The sequence below is a fragment of the Panthera pardus genome, unplaced genomic scaffold (genome assembly GCF_024362965.1).
Source record: "Panthera pardus isolate Hobbes unplaced genomic scaffold, ASM2436296v1 HiC_scaffold_19, whole genome shotgun sequence".
Classification (NCBI taxonomy): domain Eukaryota; kingdom Metazoa; phylum Chordata; class Mammalia; order Carnivora; family Felidae; genus Panthera; species Panthera pardus.
The window spans coordinates 10,494,928-10,511,387 of NW_026526754.1; the positions used below are offsets into that span (position 1 = coordinate 10,494,928).

The 16,460-nt window shown below is 40.2% G+C and overlaps 1 long non-coding RNA gene across 1 annotated transcript in view; it reads left to right on the top strand.

The window, feature by feature from the left end:
- LOC128778175 (uncharacterized) overlaps nt 1–16,460 on the top strand; it is a 479,608-nt gene that overhangs the window by 366,414 nt on the left and 96,734 nt on the right. The window contains exon 4 of the long non-coding RNA XR_008423546.1: nt 16,288–16,379. This is a non-coding gene — a long non-coding RNA (uncharacterized LOC128778175). The remainder of the gene's footprint in view (nt 1–16,287; nt 16,380–16,460) is intronic.

Below are 16,460 nucleotides of genomic sequence, written 5' to 3' on the forward strand. Positions count from 1 at the left end.
TATAAAAAATCTTAGAAACCTGGCCATAAGAAAGTTTTTTAACTCAGTAAAGGCTATCTATCAAAAATATGCAGCAAACATCATACTTAATATTGTTTACATTCACATCACTATGTTTGGGGAATGTAGAGAACATTTTAAAAATGATGGTAATTATTTTGAAAAATATACATATATACTACACACATATACTGGCTGGTAATTATTGAGTATACACACACACACACACACACATATATATGTACATATATACATATGCATACACTGGCCAGGATATTTCAGGGAGTAGGTAGGAAAGAGTGATGGAGTGATTTATCACTATCAGATTATCATAACAGATTAAGAAGCAACAATAATTAAGGCAATTTGATGTTGCTGAAGAAATGGATGGAATCCAGAAATATACCTAAGTATGAAATAAAGATAGTATATTAAGTCAGTAAAGAACAGAAAGATTATTAATAAATAGTGTGGAATATCTGGGTAATCATTCACGGAGAAATGAAGTGACATCAATAAACCCAGTAAATTCCAAATTGACCAAAGCCTTTAAAGAAACAAATAAGCCTCCAAGTTATACAATACAGTCTAGGTGCTCTTAGTATCCTGAAATGGGAACACTTTCTAAGAAGATAAAAACTAGAAACCATCAAGGAAAAGAGTGATACATTTGGCTACAGAAACCAAAAAGGAAAGCTGAACAACCCAATGCAAAAATAAGCAAGGTAGAAATGTCAATATGATGTTAAAAGTCAACTATCACATGGCAAAAACGAAGAAATTTGGGAATACCATTTCCTGGCAGGGGAATATACCACCCATTCTTTCTAGGAATATGAATCTGTGCAACTATCTGGAAGGCAATTTGGTAATGACTATAAAAAATTAAGTATCTATTACTTTGTACAACACTCCACATATTTGTGACATGCCTCTGAAGTACACCAAAATATCTACACAGAGACACTCATTGAAGCATTATTTTCAAATGGGAGGGGGGAATATGAAATATCTGGCAAATGGGGGACTCGTTAAAAGCTGTGTGGTAGGTATAACCTTTGATGGAATACTATATGGCCTTGAAAAAGAGGGGACAGATCTGAATGGACTAATACAGAGACATTCCTAAGATATAACATCAAGTGAAAACTACACAGTGCAGAGGAATGTGGGTTAGTAGGAGTCCTTTGAGTAAAAAAACCCAAAATCGATGGATTATATATATTATATATACCTTATGAATAAATTTTGACTATATACACATGGAAAATGTTTCTGAACGGATACGTGGAAATGGCCTGTTGGGAGACTGAGGACTTATTTTATTTATGTCTTCCTAGTTTTAAGTTGAATTTTCTAACCATGTGGATAAAATACTTTCAATTTTCATATCCAACAGGACTTACTCAGATAGTTTTATAGACCATTTATATTCTTCCTATTTTCAGTGTTTTTTTAATTCATCCATAACCCTTATATTCATTGCTCTCTGCACTACCTCCTTGTAGCGCATGAACTTTAAGAATATGACCAAAGGAAAGTTAGGACACCCTGGGCTGTTGGACTGATTGTGTTCTGTCGAAGGGGATTTTTTCCCCTGGGGGTAAAAAGACTAACAAATATTTCCTGAATATTTTGGCAATATACCAATAATACTGATACTGTTGATATTTCTAACAGACACATTTCTTCTTACTTTCCCCAAACTGACTGTTGGAAATGGCATTGAGCTTACTGAGGGCAGTGACTATTCCATTTTTCTTTTATGTCCTTCCTCAGACTTCAGCACAGTGCTTAGCACAAATCAGATGCTCAGTAACTATTGATGGAAGAAATTAAATGAGAAACACTTTCTCTTCCTTTCTTCTATTGGCAGCATGTTTTCACTGGAAGATAAATGTCATATTCATCGATATAACAAATGTATATTGTGCATCTTTTTAAACATAGCTGTTGTTTAGAGTTACAGATCTCAGACTTCTTCACTTCACAGACCAGTAACATTTTACACAAACAATTGTGAGAGACAAATGTAGGATACCGGTATTTCATTTTGCAATGTAAAGTCATTTAAAAACATCTACTACAATCTACTATCACAACCGTGCCATTAATGAAAAGGCATTTAACTTATAAAGGGAGGGAGAAGGAGGGGGGAAGGGAGGAGAGAAGGAAGGAAGAAAGAATTGGAGCCTATAATCTCAGAATAAACCCAGTTCTTTAACTATAGTTAGTGCTCCTTTCATCTCATTTCCACCTCTAATTGGTGAAAACTCTGTCAGGGTTGAATGTTATCCCATGCCCTGTGTGACCTTGGTTGATTACCTGGCCTTCCTGAGGTTCAGGTTGCTTGTCTGTAAAACGGCAATAAGAGCCCCTGGCTCTAGGGTTATTATGGGGATTAAATGAGGTAATGCACATACACTACCTACCAGAGCCAGGCATACAGTAAGCATTCAGTAGATGTCAGCAATTAGTGTCACTGTGGTTGATGATATTGTCTTGGAACAGAGACTAAGAGGAAATAGAAGACCTTGTGTCTGCCAAGAACTCAGCATCTAACTGGGAAAAGAAGCAGGTGGTAAGAAAGTGCCCAATAGGCGATATGGATGATGAGAGGCATCCAGGTGTTGTCAGAGGAGGGAGGCAGTGCAGTGGAATAGGGGAAGGTGTGGGGTGCGTGGACCAGAAGACACCAGGTCTGAGTCAGCCACGATGGAATGCTAACCTTTATCTGGCACTCACCATGCCCCAGGTCTGTATCAGGTGCTTTTCAATCATCTCATTCCATCCTCATTCAAAAGCTATGTGGCTGTTCCTATTGTCATTTTTTTCCAAATGAGGAAACTGAGGAGCAAAGTCACAAAGGTGGTCAGTGTGAGAGGTGGGATTCTGATCCAGTTTTTTCTCACTTGAAAGCTGGGCTGCAGTGTGGACTCAGGCATCTGCTCTGTGCTCTTGACATTGCCATGCTGCCCCTACGGAGCAGTGTAGACTTTAGCCGGGAGTCCAGGAAAGGCCTCAGAGGAGAAAGTGAGCAGGGCTATGACCAACTCATGGGGGTGGCATGGGAAGACAGCATGTCAGATAAAATAAAACAGAGGACTAAACGCAAAAAGACTGCTTTAGAGGGAAACAAAGAGGACGCATTTTGTTGAAGTGGCTGATGCCGAGAATGAGCACTTATGTGCCCAGAATCTTCCCTCATGGCTTAGAGCCTAGACTTGGTCATTAGTGGACAATGTGTAACTTCACGGCTCAACCCTCAGGCACATTCCACCGTATTCCAAGCTCTAAAAAAATGCCCGTGCCTTGGCCACACCCAGAAAAATTAAATCTCAGCCTCTGGACTGAAGCCCAGTGGGAAAGATCAGGTTTCAGGAAACTTCTTGAAAAAAGAACACAAAATCATCACCACCATCAACAGCAATATCCAGTGCTTAGTATTTCTTTAAAATGAGTGCAGAAATCATGCAGATTACTGAGATTCAGGTCCCTTGCTTCCAAGATGTCTTTGAGTGTCCCGATTGCCACCTGGATTCTTCCCTTCCCTTCTGGAACACTCTATAATTCTCAGCAAGTTCCAGCACTCACAGGGTACTGCAAGTGAGAGGCCTGCGCTAGCTTCATGCAAAATCTGTGCCTGGTCCTAAGCATCTCTTTAAAAAATTCCCTCCCTGATTCTATAGAGCAGCCTGATAAAGGACCTCTACTCTCTGTATAGCATTAATGCCCTCCACAGGACAGAAAAACCTCTTACTAAGTGGCCAATCCACCCTCTGTGGCTTTAACATCTCCCAGAACATATGCACACATGCTAGTCATGTCCCCTGGGAATGTGAGCCACCATCTTGCCTCCGTCAATCATCAGATATTTATTGTACCCGCCGCGTGCTTGACCCTGAGCTGCATGCTGTGGGGTGGGAGGGGGATGAAAAGACCCAGTCCCTGCCCTGAGGTGAGCTCAACATGTAGGGAAAGTTAACTTAGAGTGGTGTTGTTGTCAGTGACCACATTGCTGGGTCATTGCTATGTTTGGCCTTTCCTGGGATGCACTTTTTGTAGGCACTTGGGAGGGATTTGACAAATCTCTGACAAATGAGGTACATGGGAACTTGCTTCAACAAGAATTTTGGACAGAGTGGATTTGAGGTGATTTTTTAAAATAAATTATAGCATGAAAGGAATCTTAGAATCATTAGTTATTAGGAAAATGTAGTTTAAAATCACACTAAGATACTTGTAGATACCTATTAAAATGACTAATATGAAGTGCTAACCAAGATGTGGAGAACTGGCATACATTACTGACGGGAATGCAAAATGGTATATCCACTCTGCAGAATATTTGGGCAATTTCTTGTAAAGTTAAATGTATAAGCAAGAACCAAGGAATTCCATTCCTATGGACCCAAGAGTAAATAAAATGTATACCCACACAAAGACTTATACACAAATGTTCATGGCAGCACTGTTCACAGAGCCAAAAAGCGGAAACAACCAAAATATGCAAATGCTGGAGAATGAACTGTGATTCACCCAATACCACTCAACAATAAAAAGAAACAAGCAACTGACACACACGACAACATGGGAGAATCTCAAAAGCATTATGCTAAGTAAGAGAAGCCACTAACAAGAAACTACTTAATTATCTCATTTATATGACTTTCTGGAATAAAAAAACAATAATAGGGACATAAGATCAGTCATGACATGGTCTGGGGGCTGGAAAGGAGGAGTGACAGAAAAAGGAGCAAGAAGGAATTTTTAGGAGCAGCGGAATTGTTCTAGATCTTGATTGTGGTAATGGTTACGTGACTGTTCACATTCGTCAAAACTCCTAGAACTGTACACTTTAAAAGGGTGAATTTCCCTGAATGTAAATTATCCCTTAATTACCCTGACTTTTCAAAAACTAAAATGAGTGATAAATATCGATTAGGATAAATAGTGCATTCTTAGAAAAAGGACAGTTGCCAGGTTAGATGATGAGACTAAAAGGAAACAATAACTAAAGAGCCTTTTACCCCATAAGTGGCTTCGGTTCAGGTCTTTATTCCTATATATTACATCTACCATGGTTGCTGAACAGTCTCTAGCATCAGGCACTGCAAAGCAATGCTTCTGCCTATTCATGGAACATTCCCCGGGCCCACCCTGTTAGCAGTCGCCCCACTGGAAATACTAGCCTGAGTTCCCTGCTGCTGTCTGTTCTCATTCATAGGAAACATGTCTTCGGGACTGGCACTCCTGCCCGCACTCCTGGCCTCCCCTGGGTCTCCATGGTTATCCCTAACCAAGAGGAGAATGTAATGTTTCAGGTTGCACCAACCCCTCATTTTAAAACAAAAGCCTAATGAAAGGGCAGGTGTGCCCGGAGCCCTCTGTGATTAGCTGTAATTCTTGGCAGAGTGTGACATGCTTATTCTTCTGAATTAGCACAGGGCACAAGGCATTTACCACGGTGCTAATTGCTATTGGATGAAAACAAGCAGCCCCAGTATGTGGGCATGAGGCAAGACAAAACAGATGCCAGAGCCATTCAGAGCCATACCCTGCATTGGGCGCAGCGCCGGTGACTGAGAACACGTTTGTCTAAATGTCAGTCGCCTGTGGGAGGGTGTGGGGAAGCGAGGCTGGAATCCAACGTGATTCTGGTTGGGTAACTGGGCAACCACACACCCTCCATTCTCCCCTCTGATACAGTCAGCAGTTGTGTTCTTTGTACTCATGTAGAGTTAGGGAAATAATGTGCACATTCTAACACATCTTCCCCCCAAATTCACCAGTATATGGAATTTCCTCCAGAAGGGACTGATCATTCTCAAGCAAAGCCAGCTGAGAGCCAAGTTTAACTCATCTACCAAACTTCTTCAAAAACTCAAGTGTAGGAAAAATGACAGATTTTGGTGTCATTTATTGTGGAAAAAAATTTGTACACATCCCATTTCTTCATGTTTTTTTGTTGTCTTCCCCCAAATCACCATTGACATATGGAGATAGAAATATCTAGTAAACCAAATCTTCTGAAATCTTCCAAGTGTAGTAATGGAGGCCAATAATAGAGCTAATATCACTGTCCATTTTTATCAACAGATATACCCAGAAGGTGGTGATAAGGAAACTTCATGAATTGAAAAAATAAATACCCTTCCTTGTGGTTCTTAAACACTTTTCCCAGAAAAGTTAAAAATAAAACTCTGGAAAAAATAAAATGAGGGAAAAATTCACTTAATGAAGCTTAGCTTGTCATCTTAAAGGTGAATGGAAGGAGCAGTGCTGAGTCTTTCAGATTCTACTGGAGTCAGCTGGGTCTGCTCCTAAGAGTCTAGTCCAGCTGCCCCTTAAGGCTACCACAGGCTGGACCAAGCCTGCTGATGGAGACCTTTGTCAGGCAGAAAGGATGCTGAACCAAAGGTGTTGTGACAGGTGGTCATGGCTCAAGGAAGGAAATGTGTGTGTATGATCCTTTGTATGAGGAAGCTCCATATTTTAGTGAATGTCCCATTTTCAGGGAGGGGATTCTATGTTATTAAAACAAAAGTCATAGGCCCAGGGGCGCCTGGGTGGCTCAGTTGGTTAAGCGTCCGACTTCAGCTCAGGTCATGATCTCATGGTTTGTGGGTTCGAGCCCTGCGTCAGGCTCTGTGTTGACAGCTCAGAGCCTGGAGCCTGCTTTGGATTCTGTGTCTCCCTCTCTCTCTGCAGCACCTCCCCCTCTCACATTCTGTCTCTCTTTCAAAAATAAATAAACATTTAAAAAATTAAAAAACAAAACAGAACAAAAGAACCAAAGGCCAACTTAGATCTAATTCCCAAAGCAGGGTTAAAACATAATCTAACTGCAGTTTCTACCTCCCCTAGAAATCTAGTCTTAGCCAGTCAGTCAGGAATTTTTCAGTCAGCACCAATGAGTTTGTGACTTGGGCTTTTTCCATCCATACCCCCATCCCTTGACCCCAGCAAAAAAATGAGATAATCTGCATGACAAGACCCTTTGCTTTTCCCCTTAACGGAAAGCCACCTTACCCACAACAGTCCTTCCCTTTTGCCAAAAACTTTCTTGCCCCACCTTTCTTCTACACAAACCTTCCATTTAGGACTCTCCTAGGCTCCTCCTCAGAGCACCCTCTAGATAGGGGTTGCTAGGTGGGATGCTGCCCATTCTTGAATCGTTTAATAACGTCAATTAGATCTTTAAAGTGTACTTGTTTGAATTTTAATTATTTAACAAGATAAATACAGATCTGAGCCTGATTAGTAATCGGCAAGGACTACTTTGTATGCCCAAAATCTACTTCTCCCAAACCTTGGCACTAAAACCTAGCTGCCCACCACAGTTTGGGGTGATCACATTGAAACCATGTGTGTCCTGATGAAACAAGATGACCCCCCAAAAAAACCCTGGACCAAGGAAGACATTCCCCACCTATAGGCACAAGCGAATAGTGTCACACAAGAAATGGGTATACTGTAAAGAAACCTAAGGGAGAGATGGTTAATTAAAGTTTTTGCTTGATGCAATTGAAAATAGATCAGAACCCCTTTCTTCTTGCCTCTCTTCTATTCCCAATCAAGTTCCTGTGCCATAGATATTTTTTCCCTCTTCAACTTCACCATGCTCCCACAAAAATACAGTCAAGCTGCAAATATGTTTTTGCTTTTTCATCACCAAGCACTCAACTGCAGGGGTATTCTGGAAGTATACTGGTATTGGACTCAGGATACCTGGGTTCAGATCTCTTTTCTGTTTCTCAATAATAACCAAGTAATTAATCCTGGCCAAACCCCTTAAGCACTTGGAGTCTGTCTTGGCATCTGTAAAATGGAGACACGTTAACAGATATCCCTCCTTCACAAAAGCCTTGTGAAAATTCTAGGCAATAATGCCTCTCGCGGTAGCTAGCACCTCATAGTTTTTCATATATTTTTTGGATCTCAAAGGGGAAAGTGCAGACATTATCTCATATTTAAGTTTGCTACAGAAAGGGAAGTACATAGTCATCCTTTAAAGTGGGTAGTAGTTACATCCCTCTCCAAACAAACAGAAGCAGGATTTGTGATGATAGGGTTATAAAAACACTGGCATTCAGAAAGGAATCCAGACTGAACTGCCTACTGCGTGCAGGTTGGCAACAGGGAAACAAGCTTAGCTGTGAGTATTGTTTTACTTGTAGCCCCTAAAGGTTATATTTGCATTTGTAATCACTGCCCTGTCATGTTTTGATAAATTGAAGAGCAGCTAGATCTTTCTCTTGAAAAACTTCAGTCCCTTTGCTGTAAAGAGTAAGCAGTTTGTTTTCCATACTGACTGCTCTGATTGCCATGTTTCCTCCATTCTCTGTTAGCACCTGGGAATGTGGTCAGGTTTGGGAAATTCCTGCTGAAAGATGAAGGAGCTCATGTGACGCCCACGCCCAGAGGCTGCTTACATTTATATCACTGTCCTTGGGATATCTTGTTTTTCCCCTTCAGGGGCATTTGCGCTTTGGCCGGCAGACCTCAACTCCCTTGAAGACTAAAACCTGAACTACCTTCTGATGCCTCCTGTCATATCACTGCAACCATTTCTATTACACATGACCAGAAATTTTAATTAAAGTGGGAGTTCTCCATTTGGCACAGAAAACCAACCAGGGAAATTCCAGGAGGGCTGATAAGGTCACGAACCAGAGTTTCCAGGGTGACAACACAGAGATTTCCTCATCCCTCCTCTAATCACCTCTCAAAAGTACCAAATACCCCACAGGCTGATAAGAGTGGTCAAAACTACCTCAGTGTATTCCAGTAGTCCAAGAATGGCAAGTGAGAATCTTGCCATTCACAGAAAACCATCGTGCAGTTCAAAGATGGTAGAATTATGAACGCTGTGTCTAGGACCAAGCAAGGAGCGAGGGAATGAGCCCTGGTGAGAAGGGAATAGCAGCCAATCTGACCCTAGCTCACTCTCTCTCATCAGTCTCTCTGCCCCTCATGATTTCCAGGCCCCCAACTGATTTCACTCTTGACTCCTAAGCCAGGTTCTTCTTTGCCACTTGGCCTCCTAGTAATCGAGGAGTTGGAACTTTGTAAGATTGTGATTAGAAGAATCTTGGGACTTTAATCAGAAGTCTAGTGTTTTTTCAACTATGAGAGCAGTTAGGATGAAAGTCTTAAAGGAGAAAAATGAAAAAAATGCCTAAAGTTGGAGGGACAGGGAATGGGTGAAGGATATAGGCATGAAATTTAATGGGAACCAGGAAACCCTTAATTGATTTCTGGAAATGGAAATGGGCACCTTGAGGGTCTGGGGAGGTGGGGGAGGGTGTACTGTTAGTGAAAGCCAAGTAAAAGGGAGAAAAGGAGGGTGAAAAATGAAAGTTTGGAATCCTATGACTCCAGAAAATCACTCCCTGGCTTTCATTTTTATAGGATGTTCTCCTCTGTTTGCCCAGCACCTCCCAGCCAATACTAGCTAAGCCCGCTCCCTTTTATTCATACAGGAATAACTTACCAACATATTTGCATAGCAGTCTAGAGACTGCAAAAGAAGAAGTGGGGTAAGGAGGCTCTACAGACAGCACTTCCCTGGGTCCTGTGCCAATCTCTCTTGCTGTTGCTGGAGAATTATGGTCTATGACCCTGGGAGACATGGATCTTCCCCCCCACCCCTGGGCCCTTGGTAGGATCCCACCCAGAGGCCAGGGGTGTTCCTGAGAATAAAGGGACATGGACCAGGCAACACATGGGTGGGAGAGATAGTTAATCTTGGTGCATAGTTGGTCATCCAGACATCCTAGAGATGAATTATAAATGTGGTGTTATTGAAGAGAGGCCCAGGTTCGTTATCAGTTTTTGCTGTATAAAACACCACTCCAAAAGTTAGTGGCTTAAAACATCAAATATTTATTATTTAGCTCACAGTTCCATGGGATGGTTAGGATGGCTGGACAGCTAGGGCAGCTCTGTTGGTCTAGACCAACTCAATTGATTTTTGTGGTCTGCTGGTGGCTTGGCTGGAGTTGGATGATCTGGGGAGGGGGCATCTGACTCATGTGCCTGGCAGTTGGCCAGCTGGTTGGTGGTCTAGGACAGCCTCCACTGGGACTTCTTGTCTGCACTCCATGTGGTCTCTCATCTTCCCACAGGCTAGCCCAAGCCTTGTCACCGAGTAGCAGTGTCCAAGAGAGTCAGATCAGAAACTGCAGGACCGCTTGAGGCTGAGGCTCAGATCTCACACTACATTCAAGGAGTGGGGAAATAGGCCTGTCCCCTTGATGGGAGGGGCGATGAGGAATCTGTGGTTATTTACAATCTAACACAGCTGACAATCCCACCACTGATGTTCTAGGGTTGAATCTGCTCTGTTTAATTGTGCTACATTGGACCACCACTTTTTCTCCTTGAGCCCCATTTTTATGTATTTCATAACCTAGAAAATAAGAGACATGAATTAGATAATCTCTGAGGACTCTTCTCTTTCTAAAGTTTCACGATGGTAAGAATTATAACTTGAGCCATAAGTGCCAGGGAAGATGTAGAGAAACTGGAAAAGCTGTGTGCTGTTGGTGGGAATGTAAAATGTTACAGCCCTTATGGAAAAACAGCAGACTGGTTTCTCCAAAAAATTAAAAATAGGTGCCATTTGACCTAGCAGTCCTTCTGGATATTTACTCCAAAGAATTGAAATCAGGATCCTGAAGATATATCAGCACCCCTGTGTTCATTGCAGCACTATTCACAATAGGCAAGATATGGAAACAAACTAAATGTCCTTTTATGGATGAGTGAAGAAAATGTGGTTCATACACACAATGGAACATCATTTAGCCTTAAAAATGAAATTCTGCAACATGCAGCAGCATGGATGAATCTAGAAGACATTATGCTAAGTGAAATAAGCCAGTCACAGAAGCACACATACTGCATGATGCCACTTATACGAGGTATCTAAGATAATCACACTCATAAGAGCAGAAAATACAAAGGGAGTTGCCACAAGGACTTGCATGTCAATGGGTGTAAAGTTTCACTCATACAAGATGGATAAATTCTAGGGGCTCAGTCGGTTAAGCATTCAACTTCAACTCAGGTCATGATCTCACAGCTTGTGAGTTTGGGCTTCTGCGTCAGGCTCTATGCTGACAGTTCGGAGCCCGGAACCTGCTTCAGGTTCTGTGTCTCCCTCTCTCTCTGCCCTTCCCCCACTTGTGCTCTGTCTCTCTCTGTCTCTGTCTCTGTTTCTCTCAAAAACAATTAAAAATTTTTAAAAAAGATGAATAAGTTTTAGAGATCTGCCGCACCACTTTGTGACTCTAGCTAACAGTACTGTATTGTACATGTAAAATTTTGCCAGGAGAGTAGATCTCATATTAAGTGGTATTACCATAATAAAATAAAAATAAAAACAAATTATAGCTTACATTTTTTGAGTGATTACCATGAGTCAGCACAGTTTTAAATGCTTTACATGTAGTAACTCATGTAATCCTCACAACTACCCTAGAAGTCCCATTTTACAGGATAGGAAACAGGGCACAAATTGGTTAAATAAGTTGCCCCAGGTCACAGGGCTAGTGTGGCAGAGCCAGACTATGGACACAGCTCCCTGACTTCCTGACTGGCAGGCTGTGTGGCCTGCCTGGGGCATCACTAAAGTAGTGAGTAACAACAATGCATTAAAGATTATCTATCTTAGGACTGCTCCTTAATGTATTCCTGTGCTTTTAAAAGTTCTTTTCCTGAAACTCAAGTGGTGAAATATAATTCTCCTCCCGCCTTCCTTCTCTTATAACTTTATCCATCCATTCTTTTATTCAACAAATGTTTCTTAAAATCCCATAAATGTGAGAATATGTGATGACTAGCCGTCCTAGTAGCTTGGCACTTTGTTTTCACTCTTGCTTCACCTGCCTTTGCTCTGGCTTCTAGGATAAAAATATTACACCCATGTCACAGAAAGAGAAGTTAAATCATAAAAGTATACGACTGTTTTTATTGATACTGAGAGATAATTATCCAGTTGCACTTGTGTTTTTAGCTAGACTCTTGTCCCAGAAAACAGATTTCCTCTTTTGATATTTGAGACAGTAATAAATACTTTGCATTAAAGTGATGCATTGCTTTATATTTTATAGTATTTTTAATGCTTCATATGGTCCCAAATTTGAATGGTACAAGAAAGTTTATAATGAAAGTCTTTTTCCCTCTATTACCCAAATGCTCAGTTCTTTTATCCACAGTCAATGTTTTTTGGATTTTGTAAGCTTTTCCAGAGCTATTTTATGTATTTATCAGCAAGCACATATACATATATAATATATGTGTGTACGTGTATATATATTCCCCTTTTGGTACATAAATAGTAACATACTGGATACATAGTTCTATAAATTGATTTTTTTAATTTAATCTATGTTGGAAATAATTTCTCAATCTTTTATGGATGCATAGTATTCAATTATATGGACTTAAATAATTTATTTAACCCTATTGATGAACCTCTAGGTCATATCTAGCCTTTTGCTATTCTATATAATGCTGCAATTAATGATTTTATACCTGTTGCAAGAATTTCTGAAGGAGAAATCACTAGGTTCAAAGTTAAGTGCACCCATAACAAAGAACACACCTAGCACCCATATCTTGGTTTCTAAATACCATTCTCCACTCAAAGGAACCAGGACTCCTTAGAAAATGGTCAGTTCCAGGACAAGATCTGGGTGGGCATGAGATGAATGTGGGACATCTCACAGTGACAGAAAGTGGCGAAGTGCCAAAGAATAATGGGGATGTATCAAAAGAACACAGAAGTAGGCTTGAATGAGTGTTCACTGACCAAGCATGAAATACTTTAGTCATCACAATAAGGTTAGTAACCCAAATCAACTTATTAAATCTAGGAGTCCATCCTGATAGAAATTGAATATATTCATAGTCACAAAATATCTCCCCAAAAGATAATTACAAAGGGAAAAACAGGGGGGTGCCTGGGTGGCTCAGTAAGTTGAGCGTCTGACTTTAGCTCAGGTTGTGATCTCACAGTTCATGGGTTCGAGCCCCACATTGGGCTCTTTGCTAACAGCTTGGAGGCTGAGGCCTGCCTTGGATTCTGTGTCTCCCCCTCTCTTTGCCCCTCCCCAACTCACATGGGAGTAAAAATAAATAAACATTAAACAAAATTTAAAGGAAAAAACAGTTACTTGGCAGGTACCACCATAACCAAGTGATCAAAATAACATCACCAGTAATTGGGCAAACTGACCGCAATTGAGTACTTCCGTGATGCACTGAGGAAGGATACAACATCACTTGTGTGGTATTTTTCCCAAAAATGCATACCCTCTATCTAATTATGAGAAAACATTAGATAAACCAAAAATGAGGGGTATTCTACAAAACAACTGATCAATACTTTTCAAAAATACCCTGAAAACAAAAAAGACCAAAGAATTAGTCCATCTCCAGTGAGCCTAAAGAGACATGACAACTAAGTACAACAAATGACTTTACATTGGATCCTGGAAGAGGAAGAAAATATTTTAGTATGAAGGACATTTGTTGGAGTGTAGATAAAATTTGAATAAGATATGTGGGTTATATAATAGTATTATGTTGCTGTTCATTTTCTGATTTTGACAACTTTTCAATGGTTAAATAATGGAATGTCTTTGTAGAAAATTTTCAGAAGTAAACTCTTGGAAATAAAATATATGTGTGTGTGTGCATTTACAAATAGATGTGTGTGTGTGTATATATATATATATATATATATATATACACACATACAGAAAGAAAGAAGGAGGAGAGATGAGAGGGAGAAAGAGATTGAGAACTATAATGCAAATATTATAAAACATTAACATTTTTACAATCTGGGTCACAGGAATTCTATGATATTTTCACTATTTTTGTGAAATTTTTAGGTTTTTTTTAAGTTAAAAGAAAATATATGTGCGTTTGAAATTTTGATACATTATGTCAAACTGTCTGCTAGAGAAACTACAAATATTCTCTCCTACCACCAGCAATGTACAAAAATGGCACTTGATACTTAAAAAAAACCCGCATATGCACACTGCACCAGAAGAACTTATTACTACTCGTACAAATAGGCAAAGGTATTTTCTCCATTTTACATAACTGAAGCTTCCAGCAGCGTAGACAGTAAGAGGAGTGGTTAAGAACACAAGGTTTTGAAATAATAATTATATGCTATTTCGCCCTAATCAGGCTGGCAAACATAAAGTTTGAAAATACTGAGCATTGGCAGGGATGTAAAGAAATGAAAACTCTTACAGTCTGTTGGAGGGGGTGTAATTTAGTGCAATCATTTTGTAAAACAATTTGGCAATATTTAATAAAGTTGAAGATGTGCACAGCCTGCGACCCAGCAATCCCATTTTGAGATGTGCATCCTGGAGAAACACACACACACACACACACACACACACACACACACACACACACACACTTGGGCTCCAGGCCGTGCAACTTGGAAGAGCAAACAGTGGGAGACAATCTAAATGCCCACCAAGGGGCAAATGGTTGAAAACATAGTGGCCTATTCCCTCTAATACTGTTATTAAATAAAAGTATTAGAACCATAAAACATAATGTTGAGTAAAGAAAGCAAATTGCAGAAGAAGGTGTACCCTTTCTGTGCATTTTTTGGAGTGTTGTATGTGGCTTGTGAACACACATCCATGGAAAAGGAGTATAGTCTTTCCCAGGGAGGCTATGGTTCAATAGAATTGTTTTTTTGGGAAAGGAAGTGAGAAGAACAGGAGTGAAAAAGTCTAAAAGGGAGATTCATCTTTGTAACGCTTTATTGCCAAAAAAAGATATAAAGCAACTATGACAAAAAATAATAGCATTTGTTAAATTCAGAGTACTAAGTACATAGGTATTAGATTATTCTCTTTACTTTTTTGAATGGTTAAAATGGTTTAAAAGAAAAAAGTAGGGAACAATGAACATGAGCCTTAAGGTTCAAAGTTCTGGGTTCACATCTCTAACACTTACATGTTGTATAATATTGTGCAGTTTCCTTAACATCTGTGGACTTCAATTTCACCACGTGTAAAGTGGGGATAGTATTGCTTACTTTGAAATGCTAGTTTCAAGACTGAATGTGGTGTATATAAAGCCCTACCACAATGCCCTAATAGGTGCTCAAAACTAGTCGCTATTATTATAACCAGTGATTCTCAACTGGGGACAATTTTGCCTCCCCCAAAGGGGACATTTGGCAATGTCAATGTCTAGAGACATGTCTGATTGCCACAAGTAGGAGTCACTTAATGGTATCCTACAAGGTACATCCTATCATGTTCAGGATAGCTCTCCCCACAGCAAGGAATTATTTGGCTCCCAGTATCAGCAGTGTTGAAGTTTAGAAACTCTGCTGTTGTCAAAATGGCCCCAAATTTGAACTGGATCTTTTGACTCCCAGTTGAGTGCTCTTGCTTCCACAACACATGACCTTTCTATTAAATGACGAGGGCACCTGGGTGGCTCAATCCATTAAGCGTTCAACTCTCACTTTTGGCTCGGGTCATGATCTCACAGTTCCTGAGTTGGGCTCTGTGCTGACAGTGTGGAGCCTGCTTGGGATTCTCTCTCTCCATTTCTGTTCCTCCCCCCGCTCATGCTTGTGCTTTCTCTCTCTCAAAATAAATAAATAAACATTTTTTTAAAAATGACTTGAGTAACTGGTAATCAGTATTTACCCACCTTCTAGTCAATAGGCTTCACATTGCCCTCCTTCTAGTCAATAAGCTACTGAGCCTGGGATATAAAGCTACTGCCTGGGATATAAAAGGTCTTCATAAAAATTGAATGAATGAATGAATGAATGAGCCCATGAATGAGGGCACCCTCTTAAATTGTGAAGATCTAGTCACTGTTCTTGGAATAACTTCTCTGATTCCCCATTCATTTGAAATGAGGATGTACTCAGTTTTCCCTTTCATATATAAAGAGAAGAACCAGAAAACAAGTGAGTGTGAAGTTCTCAGAGCCCTGTAGCCCATATCAGAGGGTCCTCTAACTACTATGGGCTAGTCTTCCAGTGATCCTTGTCAAGACAGCTCTGGAATTTGCTGAGACACAAAACCCTTCAGCTTAAATTGACTGTGGCCTCACAAAGTAAAGTGAGAAATTAACCTAAAGATGAAGAGCATAATTATGACACTTAAATCTGATTTGATTCTAATAAAGCTTATGCAAAGTACTTGTTATTTTAATGCAGCATCAGAAACAAATACAATTTCTTGCAACTGTTTACTTTTTTGTTTTATCCAGGCACTGAGCTGGGGGGACCCAGACACTGTGGTTGTTCAGAGGACAACTTAGAGTCCCTTCTATCATCTTTTTCACCATTGATTTTGGAGAGGGTAAGTACCATTTCCTTCTGAATGTTTGCTTTGGCAACACTGAAGTTCTCACCAATTGCTTCAAAGAATATAAAAATTTAA